The sequence below is a fragment of the Oncorhynchus kisutch genome, linkage group LG11 (assembly GCF_002021735.2).
Source record: "Oncorhynchus kisutch isolate 150728-3 linkage group LG11, Okis_V2, whole genome shotgun sequence".
In the NCBI taxonomy this organism is placed as follows: Eukaryota; Metazoa; Chordata; class Actinopteri; order Salmoniformes; family Salmonidae; genus Oncorhynchus; species Oncorhynchus kisutch.
The window spans coordinates 34,078,438-34,096,141 of record NC_034184.2 but is presented as its reverse complement, the minus strand read 5'-3'; the positions used below and the strand labels follow the sequence as shown (position 1 = coordinate 34,096,141).

At 41.8% G+C, this 17,704-nt stretch overlaps 1 protein-coding gene across 2 annotated transcripts in view; it reads right to left on the bottom strand.

Annotated features, from left to right (window-relative positions):
- The window catches only part of LOC109899742 (homeobox protein HMX3), a 52,003-nt gene that overhangs the window by 25,337 nt on the left and 8,962 nt on the right, over positions 1–17,704 (bottom strand). The window contains exon 1 of one of the 2 annotated variants that reach the window (XM_031835673.1): positions 8,900–9,033. The exons of the other annotated variant lie outside the window; for it this stretch is intronic. The gene's annotated coding sequence lies outside the window, so the exon portion shown is untranslated. Of the gene's footprint in view, positions 1–8,899; positions 9,034–17,704 lie in introns of those variants that run through there. 2 annotated transcript variants of the gene reach the window in all.

Here is a 17,704-nt window from a genome sequence, read left to right as displayed (position 1 = left end):
TCATGGCTGTGTAACTACTACCTAGACTATGGATAACACACGCAAAGTACTTAAGTAAAAATAATTTGAAGACCTACTTAAGTCATTTTTTGGGGGATCTTTACTTTACTATTTTTTATTTTTGCCAACTTTTACTTTTACTTCACTACATTCCAAAATAAAATAATGTACTTTTTATTCCATACATTTCCCTTACACCCAAAAAGTACATGTTACATTTTGACAATGGTCCAATTCACACACTTATCAAGAGAACATCCCTGGTCATCCCCTGCCTCTGATCTGGCAGACCCACTAAACACAAATGCTGTGTTTCGAAATTATTTCTGTATGTTGGTGTGCCCATGGCTATCTGTCAATATAAAATAGATAAAATTGTGCCATCTGGTTTGCTTAATATAGGGAATATGAAATAATTTGTACTGTTACTTTTGATACTTAAGTACATTTTAGCAATTCCATTTACTTTTGATACTTACATAAATTATATTTGAAACCAAATACTTTTAGACTTACTCAAGTAGTATTTTACTGGGTGACTTTCACTTTTACTTGAGTCATTTTCTATTAAGATATCATTACTTTTACTCAAGTATGACAATCAAGTACTTTTTCCACCACTGAAGACACGGCACAATGTCAGAGAAGAGTCAGGTCAAAGTAATAATGGGACACTGCTGTATCACATTCTCCATTTAGAGACTACGTTTCTGAGCACCTTCACCCCAGTTGTTCAATAAAGTTAAAGATATTCAGCAGCACATGATCTTGGTAGTAACGGTCAGTGTAACCTGACGATCACGTGTCCCTCTTTTTGCTTTTAATGGCCTTGGCCGTTTGAACAAACCATTAAACTACTAAAGGTCACTGAGATTGCCTGGATTTAAGCATTGCATTTAACTTGTAAAGCAATTGGTGGCCCCTCAATGAACCGGGAAGCCTTAATTGGGATTTTGCAGGTATTGATTGGTGAGTGGTGGGGCGAGGCCTGAGTTAAAGCATGATTAGGAGAAAGGTGTCTGCACCAGGTTACAGCCAATGGACTGAGCTGGGATCTCAATGTCATTCAGAAGGTTGAGTAGGCTTTAAACATGCATTGGGACGATGGGGACCCTACTTAGTGATGGAAAAACGTAGCACTTCCTATGTCAAAATGACATGTTATCCAGTCCGTGTTAAGTTCATCTATTGTACTCGACCTTAGCTTTGGCCTGCTTATGGATGCTGTGGTGTGGGTCTGAGGTGGATGTATTGTGGATTTGTATAGTTGTGGCCTTGTTCTCTACTGACAAAGCTTGTGGTGGATGTTGCAGTCCTGAGATCATCTGGGGTTCTCACTCAGACTCAAAGACATTTCAAGTATTTGTGGTAGTTTTATGAGGTTACTATGTGGCGTCATATTATAAATAATAAAAACACTTTTCAAAAACAGGGCATTCCACCCCTTTATCTCTATTTTCTCTCCTTCTCTCCCTTTATCACCTACTCTTTCCCTTTATCGTTTCTCCGCAGAGATGATGACCTCTATTGGTTTCTGATGGACACAGTCAGAGCGATGTAGCTGTATTTCACCATTATGAGCAACTCTGACAGAATTGTGCAGGCTCCTATAGGCTTCCCGTCCTCCTCCTCCTCCAAAACGGCCAGAATCACCACTGAGCCCTGGATTTTACACGCCCTCACCCAACCTGCCTCGACGTGTCATTACAACCCAGTAATCTGATACGGGCAAAAGAAAGGTTCTTATCAGTGTCAGGCTGAGATATAGATATGGGCAGAGTAACAAATGGCCAAATGCACAGGCAGCAGAGCAGCCCATCAATAAAGCAATTTCTAGTGTCATAACAGCTGCGCTTTTCCTAAAGCCAACCTTTCAAAAACTTTTCCCTCTGCAAATTGCTGCAGCCCCACCATTAGAGTCCTGCCTTGTGAATTTAATGGATTCCGTACAAATAATATTCCACCATAATGGAAAAGGTTGAAGTCACTGAAGACAGATGAAGTCATAAACACGTATAATTGAGAATCAAAGACCGATAAATTTTAAACTGCTATCCATTTTCTCTTTTAAGATGATGATCTATGTCGTGGTCGTGGCTGGAAAATGGAAGAGATTGTGGGGGGAAATTATAACAATAAATTTTCTAAACATACACCTTGATTATGCTTCGATTTTTTTGTTTGAGTGGGGGGGGGGGGGGGGGGGGGGGTGGAAGCTGGGATTGCTGAAAGCTTGCTGGCTAAATGGCACCATAAAATAGGTTCCCTGCTCTTTTGTCTCTCGAGCACAGGCATGCCTGGAGGTGTGATTTTCTCCCTCTAAATGGGGGAAATGAATTGTGTAATTTATTGCAAACTCTAGCACAGTGAGATTAGATCAGCATATCCCATCAAAGGAACAATAATCAATCAGCTTCTAGTTAACAGCTTGAAACACATAAACCACAGCACCTAATGGCTTTCCAATCTAACAGATTGATAGACTTATCCGCTCCTAAGGGATGAATTAAGAAAATCGGGTCATTTCACAAAGGCACTGGCACTTTTGACAGGACCTTTTTCCCCCCTGCTCCCAGGCTTACTCCCCATCTGTAGTTTTAAACATAGAGATATGGGTAAATGAAAGGTGCTAGGAGTACATTTTTGAGACAGCACTCCAGGCCTGATTTGTTATTCAGATGAGCCGCGACTGGAAGTGTGTCAGATGTGGGGAATGGTTTCATTTTAATGGGCTGATTATCGCGGGTCATTTGGAACTGTGAAATCGAGGGAGCTATTCAAAGCCACTTAACAATATCTAAATGTGACCCAAGCGACCTATTCAACCGAGTGTGTAGTAAAAAAAAAATAGGCCCCATTTGGTTCAGTTCTCTTTAGTCACACCAAGGATTCGTGTATTGATCGAGTGAAAAATCTGCCAGAAGACTGAACACTTCAAAATAGGAAACATTGTATGGAGCACTTAGCAAGCATGTAATTTGCCTTTTAGTCATTGTTAAGAACTTCTTGAGTCTTAGCAACTAGCTCATTATGCACAGTCAATTTGGTAACACTAGTGCACACTTTCTCATCTAGCTACAATGTAAATGCACCCCCTATTTGAAAATCTGACCAAAGTTAACTGACATAAAGACGTTCATAGTCATCTACTACAGTGCTTGTCTATGCAGGCCTTGACATAGAAAACCAATGAGACATGTACTCAATGAAACTATGTACCGAGGGCTAGATTCACTGGGCTAGATTAACTCTCTGTGACACTGCATAATGAAAGAGTATTTAGGGTGTGATCACTTGGAGGATGGAAAGTGTTATTTTAGACAGAGCTGAGTAGTAGGGCCAGGACCGGAGTAGGTAACCACTCGAGACACTGACTCAGCAAACTGGATGCAGTCTATCACAGTGCCATCCATTTTGTCACCAAAGCCCCATATACCACCCGCCACTGCAACCTGTATGCTCTAATCGGCTGGCCCTCGCTACATATTCGTCGCCAGACCCACTGGCTCCAGGTCATCTATAAGCCTTTGCTAGGTAAAGCTCCACCTTATCTCAACTCACTGGTCACGATAACAACACTCACCCGTAGCACGCGCTCCAGCAGGTATATCTCACTGGTCATCCCCAAATCCAACACCCCCTTTGGCCGCCTTTCCTTCCAGTTCTCTGCTGCCAATGAGTGGAACGAATTGCAAAAATCGCTGAAGCTGGAGACTTATATTTCCCTCACTAACATTAAACATCAGCTATCCGAGCAGCTAACCGATCGCTGAAGCTGTACATAGCCCATCTGTAAATAGTCCATCCAATCTACCTACCTCATCCCCATATTGTTTTTATTTACTTTTCTGCTCTTTTGCACACCAGTATTTCTACTTGCACGTCATCATCTGCACATCTATCACTCCAGTGTTCATTTGCTAAATTGTAATTACTTGCTACTATGGCCTATGTATTGCCTTACCTCCTCACGCCATTTGCACACACTGTCTATAGACTTTCTATTGTGTTATTGACTGTAAGCTTGTTTATTTCATGTGTAACTCTGTGTTGTTGTTTGTGTCGCACTGCTTTGCTTAATCTTGGCCAGGTCGCAGTTGTAAATGAGAACTTGTTCTCAACTAGCCTACCTGGTTAAATAAAGGTGAAATAAAAAAATAAAAATTCACTACAAAGAAAGGCTTAGGCCTTGGCACATTCTTTATTTTTTAATACATTTTTTACTAGGCAAGTCAGTTAAGAACAAATTCTTATTTTCAATGACAGCCTAGGAACAGTGGGTTAACTGCCTGTTCAGGGGCAGAACGACAGATTTCTACCTTGTCAGCTTGGGGATTCGAACTTGCAACCTTTTGGTTACTAGTCCAACGCTCTAACCACTAGGCTACCCTTCCGCCACATAACAGACACGCACTGCACTCCATGTTAAAATGGAACCAGATTTTCTTATCTGCTCTAATTTGAGAAGTGTTGGGGTCAATTACATTTGAACACAACTCTATGACACTCATACTTACACTACATGACCAAAAGTATGTGGACACCTGTTCATCGAACATCTCATTCCAAAATCATGGGCATTAATATGGAGTTGGTCCCCCCTTTGCTGTTATAACAGGATCCACTCTTCTGGGAAACTTTCCACTAGATGTTGGAACATTGCTGCGGGGACTTGCTTCCATTCAGCCACAAGCATTAGCGAGGTCGGGCACTGATCTTGGGAGATTAGGCTCGCAGTCGGCGGTTCCAATTCATCCCAAAGGTGTTCGATGGGTTTGAGGTCAGGGCTTTGTGCAGGTCAGTCAAGTTTTTCCAAAATGATCTCGACAAACATTTCTGTATAGACCTCGCTTTGTGCACGGGGGCATTGTCATGCTGAAAGAGGAAAGGGCCTTCCCTAAACTGTTGCTACAAAGTTGGAAACACAGAACTCTCTAGAATGTCATCGCATGCTGTAGCGTTAAGATTTCCCTTCACTGGAACTAAGGGGGGCCTAGCACGAATGATGAAAAACAGCCCCAGACCATCATTCCATATCCACCAAACTTTACAGTGGGCACTATTTTAATTATTTTTAAATAATAAAAAAATATATATATTTAACCTTTATTTAACTAGGCAAGTCAGTTAAGAACAAATTCTTATTTACAATGACTGCCTACACTGGCCAAATCTGGACGACACTGGGCCAATTGTGCACAGCCCTATGGGACTCCAACCTGGGTGTCTATAGTGAGGCCTCGTGCATTGAGATGCAGTGCCTTAGATCACTGCGCCACTCGGGAGCCCTATGCATTCGGACAGGTAGTGTTCTCCTGGCATCCGCCAAACCCAGACTCGTTAGATGGTGGAGCGTGATTCATCACTCCAGAGAACATAGTTCCACTGCTCCAGAGTCCAATGGCGGCGAGCTTTACACCACTCCAGCCGACGCTTGGCATTGTGCATTGTGATCTTAGGATTGTGTGCGGCTGCTTGGCCATGGAAGCCCCGAAGAACAGTTCTTGTGCTGACGCTGCTTCCAGAGGCAGTTTGGTACTCGGTAGTGAGTGTTGCAACCGAGGACAGATGATTTTTACACGTTATGCACTTCAGCACTCTGCGGTCCCATTCTGTGAGCTTGGCGGCCTACCACTTCTGAGCCATTGTTGCTCATAGATGTTTCTACTTCACAATAACTGCACTCACTGTTGACCGGGGCAGCTCTAGCAGGGCAGAAATTTGACGAACTGACTTGATGGAAAGGTGGCATGCTATGACGGAGCTCTTCAGTAAGGCCATTTTACTGACAGTGTTTGTCTATGGAGATTGCATGGCCATGTGCTAAATTGTATAGCCAAATCCGCTAATTTGAAGGGGTATCCACTTACTTTTGTATAAATAGTGTTTATAGGGAGTACCAATACCAATTCGATGTGTATGTACTAGAGGTCGACCGATTAATCGGAATGGCCGATTACTTAGGGCCGATTTCAAGTTTTCATAACAATCAGTAATCGGCATTTTTGGACACAGATCATGGCGGATTACATTACATTGCACTCCACGAGGAGACTGCGTGGCAGGCTGACTACCTGTTATGAGAGTGCAGCATGGAGCCAAGGTAAGGTGCTAGCTAGCATTAAACGTATCTTATAAAAAACAGTCAATCTTAACATAATCACTAGTTAACTACACATGGTTGATGATATTACTAGTTTAACTAGCTTGTCCTGCATTGCATATAATCGATACGGTGCCTGTTTAAAAAAGCACCATGTGTACCTAACCTTAAACATCAACGCCTTTCTTAAAATCAATTCACAAGTATATATTTTTAAACCTGCATATTTAGTTAATATTGCCTGCTAACATGAATTTCTTTTAACTAGGGAAATTGTGTCACTTCTCTTGCTTCTGTGCAACAGAGTCAGGGTATATACAACAGTTTGGGCTGCCTGGCTCGTTGCGAGCTGTGTGAAAACTATTTCTTCCTAACAAAGACACGCAACTTCGCCAAACGGTGGATGATTTAACAAATCGCATTTGCGAAAAAAGCACTATCGTTGCACGAATGTACCTAACCATAAACATCAATGCCTTTCTTAAAAAATCTATACACAGAAGTATATTTTTTAAACCTGCATATTTAGTTAAAAGAAATCCAGGTTAGCAGGCAATATTCAACTAGGGAAATTGTGTCACTTCTCTTGCGTTCATTGCACGCAGAGTCAGGGTATATGCAACAGTTTGGGCCGCCTGGCTCGTTGCGAACTAGTTTGCCAGAATTTTACGTAATTATGACATAACATTGAAGGTTGTGCAAGAGCAGCAGGCTCGTAAGCATTCATTCAAACAGCACTTTGTGCGTTTGTCAGCAGCTCTTCGCTGTGCTTCAAGCATTGAGCTGTTTATGACTTCCAGCCTATCAACTCCCGAGATTAGGCTGGTGTAACAGATGTGAAATTCTAGCTAGTTAGTGGGGTGCGCGCTAATAGCGTTTCAATTGGTGACGTCACTTGCTCTGCAAGGGCCGTGGCTTTTGTGGAGCGATGGGTAACGATGCTTCGAGGGTGGCTGTTGTCGATGTGTTCCTGGTTTGAGCCCAGGTAGAGGCGAGTAGAGGGACGGAAGCTATTCTGTTACACTGGCAATACTAAAGTGCCTATAAGAACATCCAATAGTCAAAGGTATATGAAATACAAATGGTATAGAGAAATAGTCCTATAATTCCTATAATAACTACAACTAAAACTTCTTACCTGGGAATATTGAAGACTCATGTTAAAAGGAACCACCAGCTTTCATATATTCTCATGTTCTGAGCAACAAACTTAAACGTTAGCTTTTTTACATGGCACATATTGCACTTTTACTTTATTCTCCAACACTTTGTTTTTGCATTATCTAAACAAAATTGAACATGTTTCATTATTTATTTGAGGCTAAATTGATTTTATTGCTGTTTTATATAAAGTTAATAATTAACTAATAATTAAAATAATTAAAAGTGTTCATTCAGTATTGTTGTAAGTGTCATAATTACAAATAGATTTTGTAATAAATAAAAAAAATTGGCAGATTAATCGGTATCATAATCAGTTGACCTCTAGTAGGTACGAGGTCATTTAGGTAACTATGTACTGTACACATAGGTAGGGGTAATGTGACTTGGCAACATGATATGTGTGAGTGTGTGTGTGTTTGGCGTCATTATGCCTGTGTGTGCATGTTATGTATGTGTGGGTGTATGGTGTGTGTGTTTTGTGTTGTCAGGGTAAGTATGTGGGAGTGACTGTGTAGAGTCCAGTGTGTGCGCATAGATTCAGTGCAAGAAAAATGTCAATGCAGGTAGTCCGGGTAGCCATTTGATTAGCTATTTAGCGGCCTTGTTTAGAAGTCTTATGGCTCGGGGGTAGAAGCTGTTCAGGGTTCTGCTGGTTCCAGACTTGGTGCATTAGTACTGCTTGCCGTGCATTAGCAGAGAGAACAATCTATGGCTTGGCTGGCTAGAGTCTTTGACAAGATTTTGGACCTTCCTCTGACACTACCGGGTATAGAGATCCATCACAAAGTCCTCGTGGCAGTGGGGAAAATTAACCATTTAATTGTTAGAAATAACTATTCTGTCTCAGAAGGACCATAAATCGACCAAACACACACACACACACACACACCCACACGCACAGGTATACACACAGTAAGGACAATTGAACGCTCCATGTTGGCCCCAGCGTAACTGTCCCTCCCTCCCTCGCCCTCTCAGTTCATTAATATAAAAAAAATCATCTTTGGGAAAAGGCACTATAAAAACTGAATAACTTGAATAAACTAAAAAGATGCTGTCTGTTTTAGGCTCCAAGTAGTGTGGGGGCGAAAACCATACATCCTGGTGCTTATCAATTTTCTGTTGTTTGTGTGCCTTTCACTTCCTCTCTCATTTATTTTCTCTTTCTTCTCTCTGAGTAGGTGTGCTATTATTGGCCTGTCTATTAACCAGTCAAAATGGAGCATTGATTATTTGTAAAAACACAAGTTCAAATAAGCATTGCACAAGAAGAACAGATGACGCCCTGCCTACCTGCACACACTTAGGAAAATGGGGGCAGTTATTGACCAATTGATTTTGTACGTCTTTCCCCCCTGGAAAGACCTTGACTGTAACGTTAACTCCTCTCTCCCTCCCACCACCATCACCATCACTAGCACCTAACTGTGTCCTCAATCTCCCCATGCCAGAGAGGAATCCATTCCCAGGCCCTAGAACGCAACTTTTCTGCCAGCAGTGTTATATATTTGGCTTTCCATTTCACTTTAATAGCGAAAACATTTGTAACATTATTTTACAACCCCCCGACACCATTAGAGAAGCCTGTTGTCATTTGGATTATTAATGAAAAACTATTTTGTGCTTACTTACATTTCCCGCTTATTTTCCCCCAGTGCGACCTGCAGCAGATTCGGTTTACTTCGAAAGCCTTAAAGCCATTTCTTTATGTCTATGGGTCACTCCTCTCGATTGAGTTGGCATTGAAATGCTGCTGTGGGGGAGAGCTGTGGAGAGGAAGACAGATAGATGGAGGTTGCAGTAAGAAGAAGGTAAGGGAGGGATGAAAAGGACACTTAAGACCATGGGAGCAGGACAGGAGCCACAGGATAGATAGAGTGAGAAAGTAGTGAGAGAGGGGGATGAAGGAAGGGTAGGATGAAGGCAATAAGAAAAATAAAGTAAAGAGGGGGTATTTTGAGAAGGCACAAAGAAGACAGGAGGATGGTCAACAGAGAGAGGTCAGAAAAGAGGGAAAGGTTATGAAGAAAAAGAATGTGAAATGAAGAAACAACTGACCAGAAAAGGAAGAGAAACAGGAAAATGATACAGAGAAATACAGCTACTATGACAAAATAAGAGTAGGACAACAGAGAGGGGCTTATACAATGGGGCACTGGAAATAATATGTCACATTTAAGATACAAAGATTACATGCTGAGCAAACACTGGGGTATATTTAAGATGACTTTCATATTCCAGTGACCAAAATGTTAAACTTGTCACTTTGACAGGATATTTGGTGTTTTATGAATGTATAATTGAAAAACTTTGGGTTTCATTCGTGTCCATATGAGAAAAAAACTGGCAGCACAAACATATAAAAAAGAAAGATCCTCAGTCATGGCTTAACGATAGGGCCAGACAAAGCAGTCTATACACCCCCCTATAGAGGATGCATCCATACTCATTATTCTATACTGTACATGGTGAATCTGAATGCCCCCCTCACACACACACTCGCTCGCTCAGGGTTTGGTCTGTATTTTATGTGTTTATACAGTGACCATAATAAATTATGGTGTGGCGTAGCAGGTTTGTCACTGTCACAGGTAAATTACGTAATTAATGAGTGCGTAGGGGAGCGGATAGGGGCCGGAGAGTTAGCTTTTAAACATCTCTCCAGCTCACTGGCTTTAGGGAGGCCCAGCTGGACATAGTCAGGGGATCGATCAGAGGTCAGGGGTCAGTCAAGCCTCCTATTAGGCTGGGCCGCTCCCATCATTGCCTGACTAACGATGCCTGCAGCAGCCTGGACTGGGGATGAGGCTGGGACTAGGGCTGGGGCTTGGACAGGGCTGAGTCTGGGACTAGGGCAGGGGCTGAGGCTGGGGCTTAGCCTAGGTTAGGGTTGGGGCTTGGTCATAGCGTTAGAGCTAGTTATTCCAGGTTACGTGGTTGGTATATAAAAAACTGCAAGGCCTATATGAATGTTGATGGTTTTTATATGGAAAGGTTTGATGTTTCAAAAACCAGAGCATGACAGCGTCTATAGGATAAGGCCCTTGGGCAAACTTCATGAGTCATTGGATAGAATAGAACAGAAACCAGCAGGGGAGCATGGGAAATCATTTCCAGTCAAGATTGGCTTTAATCAATACACTCAAAGGGCAGAGCCCTCATTAATCTACAACTTCCCTCACATAAGGAGCACTGTCTAATTCAGACTACTCTTTCTTTACCTAGCCTGACTCAATGACCACTCCACTCAAACTATTTAGTGATCCCCACAAAACTGTTCATTTAAAGTGTAGTTATCTTCTACCAGGAAGGTAAGTGAATAGGACATACATTGCAGGCTACACTAACCATAACGGTAACCTGTTTCATGTTACTTCCAAATGGTTATTTCCCCGAAGTAACACAACAATATGTCAAACTCTAAAAATCAAGGTACACCCATTTTTTACATCTTAATTTATCAGTGAAACACAGACTTTGCCCATTATATATGACCAAGAAACTAGGATTTGTGCGATGAATCCATTTAATCCAAAGGGAGAACATCAGCCTCCTTCTGTTTTGAGCAGTGTAGCCGACATGTTGCAAGCTGCTGCTTCACATGTTACCAGAAACCAGCAGAGCATTAGTGTTTAAGGATGTGCCAGTGGATACACTATATTATCCTCCTATGGACAGGCTAATCCGTTACAACCCTTCTTGCGGTGCGAGTGAAATACTCGTATTAGGGCAACTGTGCATTCAGAGGCATCATTCAGGACAATGAGCTATAGCCAAGGAGTGACAAGCTAGAAAAATGCCCCCACTTTTCAGGCTGTACAAATGACGTTTGGCCACGATAACTCACAACTGGACACTTCATTTAACGGAGTGAGCGAGCTGGCCAGTCAAAAGCTATTATACCATCTTCTTTATTTGTGGCCCGTAGTTTTGGTAGTCAGGCTCTCAAATAAATACTGCTAAAATGCCACTTCAGTCCAAAATATTGTCAAATTCTTTCTCTGACTTGTCTGGATCGGGTTGGCAACCTGTTTCTGATGTTAGAAACCTTTAAGAGTCATGTGGTCAGGCACCAGAACATCAGTCAGTCCCAAACAACATCACAAGTAATAGGATATGCAAAAGAATAGATGTGGCCAGTAGTGGTTCCCTGAGGCTCCGTCCTCACCAAAGCCCAATAGTCAAATTAATTGATTACGAACTTATCATTGAATAATCACTTGCCTATAAAGAAGAAATGGCTTTGAATATATTTAAAGAATGATAGTCTTTCAAGAGTAACTGTACAATGTGTCACTGGTGACAGTCTATTTGATTGTTTTCAATATTTCATATTTCAGTCCTGTGAAAAATCAGACAGAGCCGAACTGGGCTATCATGGGTGAAGTGTAAATTATTCTAGTGGGGCCTTAAATGCCGTAATAAGGCAGTCACAGGAACATTCCGACTTCAGACTTCTTAAGGTGACAACGGCTTTATTGCGCGTCGCCTCATAAAGTCACATCAATGCTGTTCACCACTATTATAAAATGTCTGTTTAACATGCGTCTGTGTCGTGTCTGTGATGGGTGTTATAGGTTTAAGGGCCTCAACAATTCCTGTTGAAACACAAAAGGAGCAGAAATATGAAGTCTCAGGATTACATGATACATAATATTTTATAAAGGATAAATTGCTGTGTGTTAAGATGAGACAAAAAATAAGCCCTTTCACTGTCATAGAAGTGTCACATTTTTGCTCATTACCCCTCCCAAAGCCTTGGCAGCCTTGGTCAATAAAATATTTGTCTGTCCACTGAGTTGCTACATCTATTAGAAGATGAAAGTTTGTCTTTGGAGAAAAGACAATTTAGTAAAGACTGTGGTGAGAGAATTCTCTATAATCAAGCAAATTATTGAAGGAAATGTTTTTTTTGATGTGCTTATATTAAATCTAATCCGTCCTTTGTGCAGATATAGACTGCTCCAAACCTTACCAATCGGGGGCTTCACAGTAGCTTTGTGAAAGGCCACTTGTTTTGTTCTCTGTATAATTGGGGGGTGTCTCATTGCTGCGTTAAAAAAAGAAGCGGGTGGAGGGAGGGCCAGTCTTGTTTGCCAATGTAAAGTGTGATCCAGATAATAACATTCTCATTAAAGGCGGCAATTACATGAATTACAGTGGCGCGAGGCACGGCTGCAAGGAAAATAAGTGGTGAAGGAAAAGAAAAGCTTAATATATACCTCCTTTATCCTATTCCTCATCTCTCCAGCCTTTTTCAAATGTTCCACGCAGAGCGAGGGATCTCAAGAAAGGCATAGTCTCGCTACTAAAAGAATAAATCCCGTCAAAGTCCCCCTTCACCTTTCTGCCATAGTGACGGCTCTGGCTATCGTTACTATGGCTGCACTTGTCATGGATTAAAAAGCCTTTCTTTGAGGCTAATGTCCAATGCAGCTTTTACAAGAGCCCAACATATGACTGAAGTCTTAGAAAACTGCTTAGGGGCCTTCTCAAATTAAATCCCAATTTGTTTCAGGAGGAGGGAATTACTTGTTTCATGTTCTATAAAACCACAAACAGAACATAAACCGGGCCGTTGTGAAGAGAAGGAAGTCTTTTCATCCAGCCCTTTTAAATGTGAATTAGGCCAAGTGGATAACTCTTCAACCTCCTCAAAGGCAGGTGTTGTCCCTAGGCCTGTTTCACCCTGCCTATATGTGACAGGCAAATTCAAAACAGAAACACAATTTGACATCATTTGACCAAATTTACTGATTTTGAATGTTTTTTTTTGAAAACTTCTATGACTATTGTGCTTTATAAAACACTAAACTATGTCAATTAGCATGTTAAAACAAAAAAGTTGATCATTTACCTAATCAACTAATGAGTAGCAGTGGCCTGACACACAATGCTATAAGCTACGTTATTGGTTGTCGGCATACAGTTCATTCAATAAACTATACGTGTTCCTGGAGCATATGAAGTTATTCCCATTTAGTTTTCCAATGTTACTTTTCCAAAGTGTCTGGCCTAAGTATTAATGGCTGTAAATGTCAACTTAGGCATCAGTGTAGACCTGCTCTAAGCCTCATTAATACACAATGACCTTTACTATACAGCCTACACTACATCATAGTGGGCATATCATTAATTTGAAATGATCATGAATTTGGCTAATCATTCTCACTGTGAATAACTTTAGTAGGCCATGTGCAGTGCTAGGCCTAGTGGGCCTCTGTATATATAGCCTGCCTACCACTCTGCAAACTGGGAAATGTCAGTAACATAGTATTACGTTTAGTCTTTTGTACAAATTAAAAACCAATTACCATTATTTGTTTATTTAAAATAAATAGTTATTGTAGACCTACCTCATTCTGAGGTGTATTTTTGTTTCATGTGTGGATCCACCTTGTAATTGATAGACTATATCCTATTGGACTACTGTTTCAGGCCATTTACTCATGTTAGTCGAGAACGCTGGTTGTGTAGGCCTATAAAAAACATGCTGTTGATTTAGCTCTCAGGTATTAGTATATTAATACCTAGGCCTACCTAATAATAGTATGAGTATAGACTAAGCTGTCAGTTTTTTTTTGCAGTTTTTGCAGTGTTTAAGCATTTTGCTCTATCCATTAGGTTGCTACAGTAAGTAGCCTGGCAATAAACAAGTATGCAAAATCCTACTACACCGGCTCTGATGCTCGTCGGATGTGGCAGGGCTTGCAAACTATCGCGGGTTACAAAGGGAAACCCAGCCTCGAGCTATATGCCTTCTATGCACGCTTCGAGGCAAGCAACACTGAACCATGCATGAGGCACCAGTTGTTCCGGATGACTGTGTGATCACACTCTCCATAGCCGATGTGAGCAAGACCTTTAAACAGGTTAACATTCACAAGGCCGCAGGGACAGACACATTAGCAGTATGTGTACTCAGAGCATGCACAGATCAGCTGGCAAGTGTCTTCACTGATATTTTCAACCTCTCCCTGACCCAGTCTCTACCTACATGTTTCAAGCACACCACCATAGTCCCTGTGCCCAAGAACGCCAAGGTAACCTATCTAATTGACTATCACTCCGTAGCACTCACATCTGTAGCCATGAAATATTTTAAAAGGCTGGTCATGGCTCACATCAACACCATCATCCCAGACACCCTGGACCCACTCCAATTCGCATACCACCCCAACAGATCTGCAGTGATGCAATCTCTATTGCACTCCACACTGCCCTTTCCCACCTGGACAAAAGGAACACCTATGTGAGAATGCTGTTCATTAACTACAGCTCAGCATTGAACACTATAGCGCCCTCCAAACTCATCACTAAGCAAAAGACCCTGGGACTGAACACCTCCCTCTGCAACTGGATCCTGGACTTCCTGATGGGCTGCCCCCAGGTGGTGAGGGTATGCAACAACACATCAGCCACGCTGAGCCTCAACATGGGGACCCCTCAAAGGTGCGTTCTTTGTCCCCTCCTGTACTCCCTGTTCACCAACGACTGCGTAGCCACGCATGACTCCAACACCATCATTAAGTTTGCAGACGACACAACAGTGGTAGCCTGATCACCGATGACGATGAGATGACAGTTTGGTGCCAGGACAACAACCTCTCCATCAACATCAGCAAGGCAAAGGAGCTGGTTGTGGACTATAGGAAATGGAGGGCTAATCATGCCCCCATTCACATCAACGGGGCTGTAGTGGAGCGGGTCGAGAGCTCAAAGTTCCTCAGTGTCCACATCACTAAGGACCAGTCATGGTCCAAACACAACAACACAGTCGTGAAGAGGGCAGGACAACGCCTCTTCCCCCTCAGGAGGCTGAAAAGATTTGGAATGGGCCCTCAAATCCTCACAAAGTTATACAGCTGGACCATTGAGAGCATCTTGACTGGCTGCATCACCGGTTGGTATGGCAACTGTTTGGCATCCGACCATAAGGCGCTAGAGGTGGTACTGTGTACGGCCCAGTACATCACTGGGGCCGAGCTCCCTGCCATCCAGGACCTCTATACCAGGCGTTGTCAGAGGAAGGCCCTAAAAGTTGTCAAAGACTCCAGCTACCCAAGCAATAGACTGTTCTCTCTGCTACCGCACAGCAACAGATACCAGAGTGCCAAGTCTGGGAACTAAAAGGATCCTAAACAGCTTCTACCACCAAGCCATGAGACTGCTGAACAGTTAATCAAATGGCTACCCTGACTATTTGCATTGACACCCTTCTTTTGCAATGACTCTCCTGCACTGGCTCTATGCAAATGCACTAGACTCTGCCCAGTCACTCATGTACACACACATGCATATTGATGCCACACACATACTGTAAACACACTCACACATATACAGGACACAATTTCATACTCTTTCACACTCTTCACATACACTAATGCTACTCTGTTTATTATCTATCCTGATTGTCTAGTCACTTTTACCCTTACCTACATACAGTTGAAGTCGGAAGTTTACATACACCTTAGCCAAATACATTTAAACTCAGTTTTTCACAATTCCTGACATTTAATCCCAGTAAAAATTCATTGTTTTAGGTCAGTTAGGATCACCACTCTATTTTAAGAATGTGAAATGTCATGATAATAGTAGAGAGAATGAGAATTTATTTCAGCTTTCATTTCTTTCATCGCATTCCCAGTGGGTCAGAAGTTACATACACTCAATTAATATTTGGTAGCATTGCCCTTAAATTGTTTAACTTGGGTCAAACGTTTCAGGTAGCCTTCCACAAGCTTCCCACAATAAGTTGGGGGAATTTCGGCCCATTCCTCCTGACAGAGCTGGTGTATCTGAGTCAGGTTTGTAGGCCTCCTTGCTCGCACACGCTTTTACTGTTCTGCCCACAAATTCTCTATAGGATTGAGGTCAGGGCTTTGTGATGGCCACTCCAATACCTTGAAGTTGTTGTCCTTAAGCCATTTTGCCACAACTTTGGAAGTATGCTATTGTCCATTTGGAAGACCCATTTGTGACCAAGTTTTAACTTCCTGACTGATGTCTTGAGATGTTGCTTCAATATATCCACATAATTTTCCTCCTTATGATGCCATCTATTTTGTGAAGTGCACCAGTACCTCCTGCAGAAAAGCACACTCACAACATGATGCTGCCACCCCGTGCTTCATGGTTGGGATGGTGTTCTTCGGCTTGCAAGCCTCGCCCTTTTTCCTTCAAACATAACGGTGGTCATTATGGCCAAACAGTTCTATTTTTGTTTCATTAGACCAGAGGACATTTCTCCAAATGTGCAATCTTTGTCCCCATGTGCAGTTGCAAACCGTAGTCTGGCTTTTTTATGGCGGTTTTGGAGCAGTGGCTTCTTCCTTACTGAGCGGCCTTTCAGGTTATGTCGATATAGGGCTTGTTTTACTGTGGATATATATACTTTTGTACCGGTTTCCTCCAGCATCTTCACAAGGTCCTTTGCTGTTGTTCTGGGATTGATTTGCACTTTTCACACCAAAGTGCATTCATCTCTAGGAGACATCATCTCTGCGTCTCCTTCCTGAGCGGTATAACGGCTGTGTGGTCCCATGGTGTTTATACTTGCGTACTATTGTTTGTACAGATGAACGTGGTACCTTCAGACGTTTGGAAATTGCTCCCAAGGATAAACCAGACCTGTGGAGGTCTACATTTTTTTTCTGAGGTCTTGGCTGATTTTTTTGTATTTTCCCATGATGTCAAGCAAACAGGCACTGAGTTTGAAGGTAGGCCTTGAAAAACATCCACAGGTACACCTCCAATTGACTCAAATTATGTAAATTAGCCTATCCGAAGTTTCTAAAGCCATGGCATCAATTTCTGGAATTTTCCAAGCTGTTTAAAGGCACAGTCAACTTAGTGTAGGTAAGCTTCTGACCCACTAGAATTGTGATACAGTGAATTATAAGTGAAATTATCTGTCTGTAAACAGTTTTTGAAAAAATTACTTGTGTCATGCACAAAGTAGATGTCCTAACCGACTTGCCAAAACTATAGTTCGTTATTAAGAAATTTGTGGAGTGGTTGAAAAACATGTTTTAATGACTCCAACCTAAGTGTATGTAAACTTCCGACTTCAACTGTATATTACCTCAACCCCTGCACATTGATTCGGTACTGGTACTCCATGTTTCTAGCTTCGTTATTGTTAGTTTATTGTGTTACTATTTCCTTGTTTTATTTGGTACATTTTTCTTACTTTTTAACTGTGCATTGTTGGGAAAGGGCCCGTAAGTAAGCATTTCACAGTAAAGTCTACACCTGTTGTATTCGGCAAGCGACAAATACAATTTTGGATCCTTTTAGTACTGTCTTCTTGTCAACTAGAAAACATTTTTGAAATTACCATTTATTTTGACTTGAATTACTGGACTGTGTATTTATAAATATCGTCATCACTTTTACACTGTGGGACTACAACACTGACTAAAATAAAAACAATTT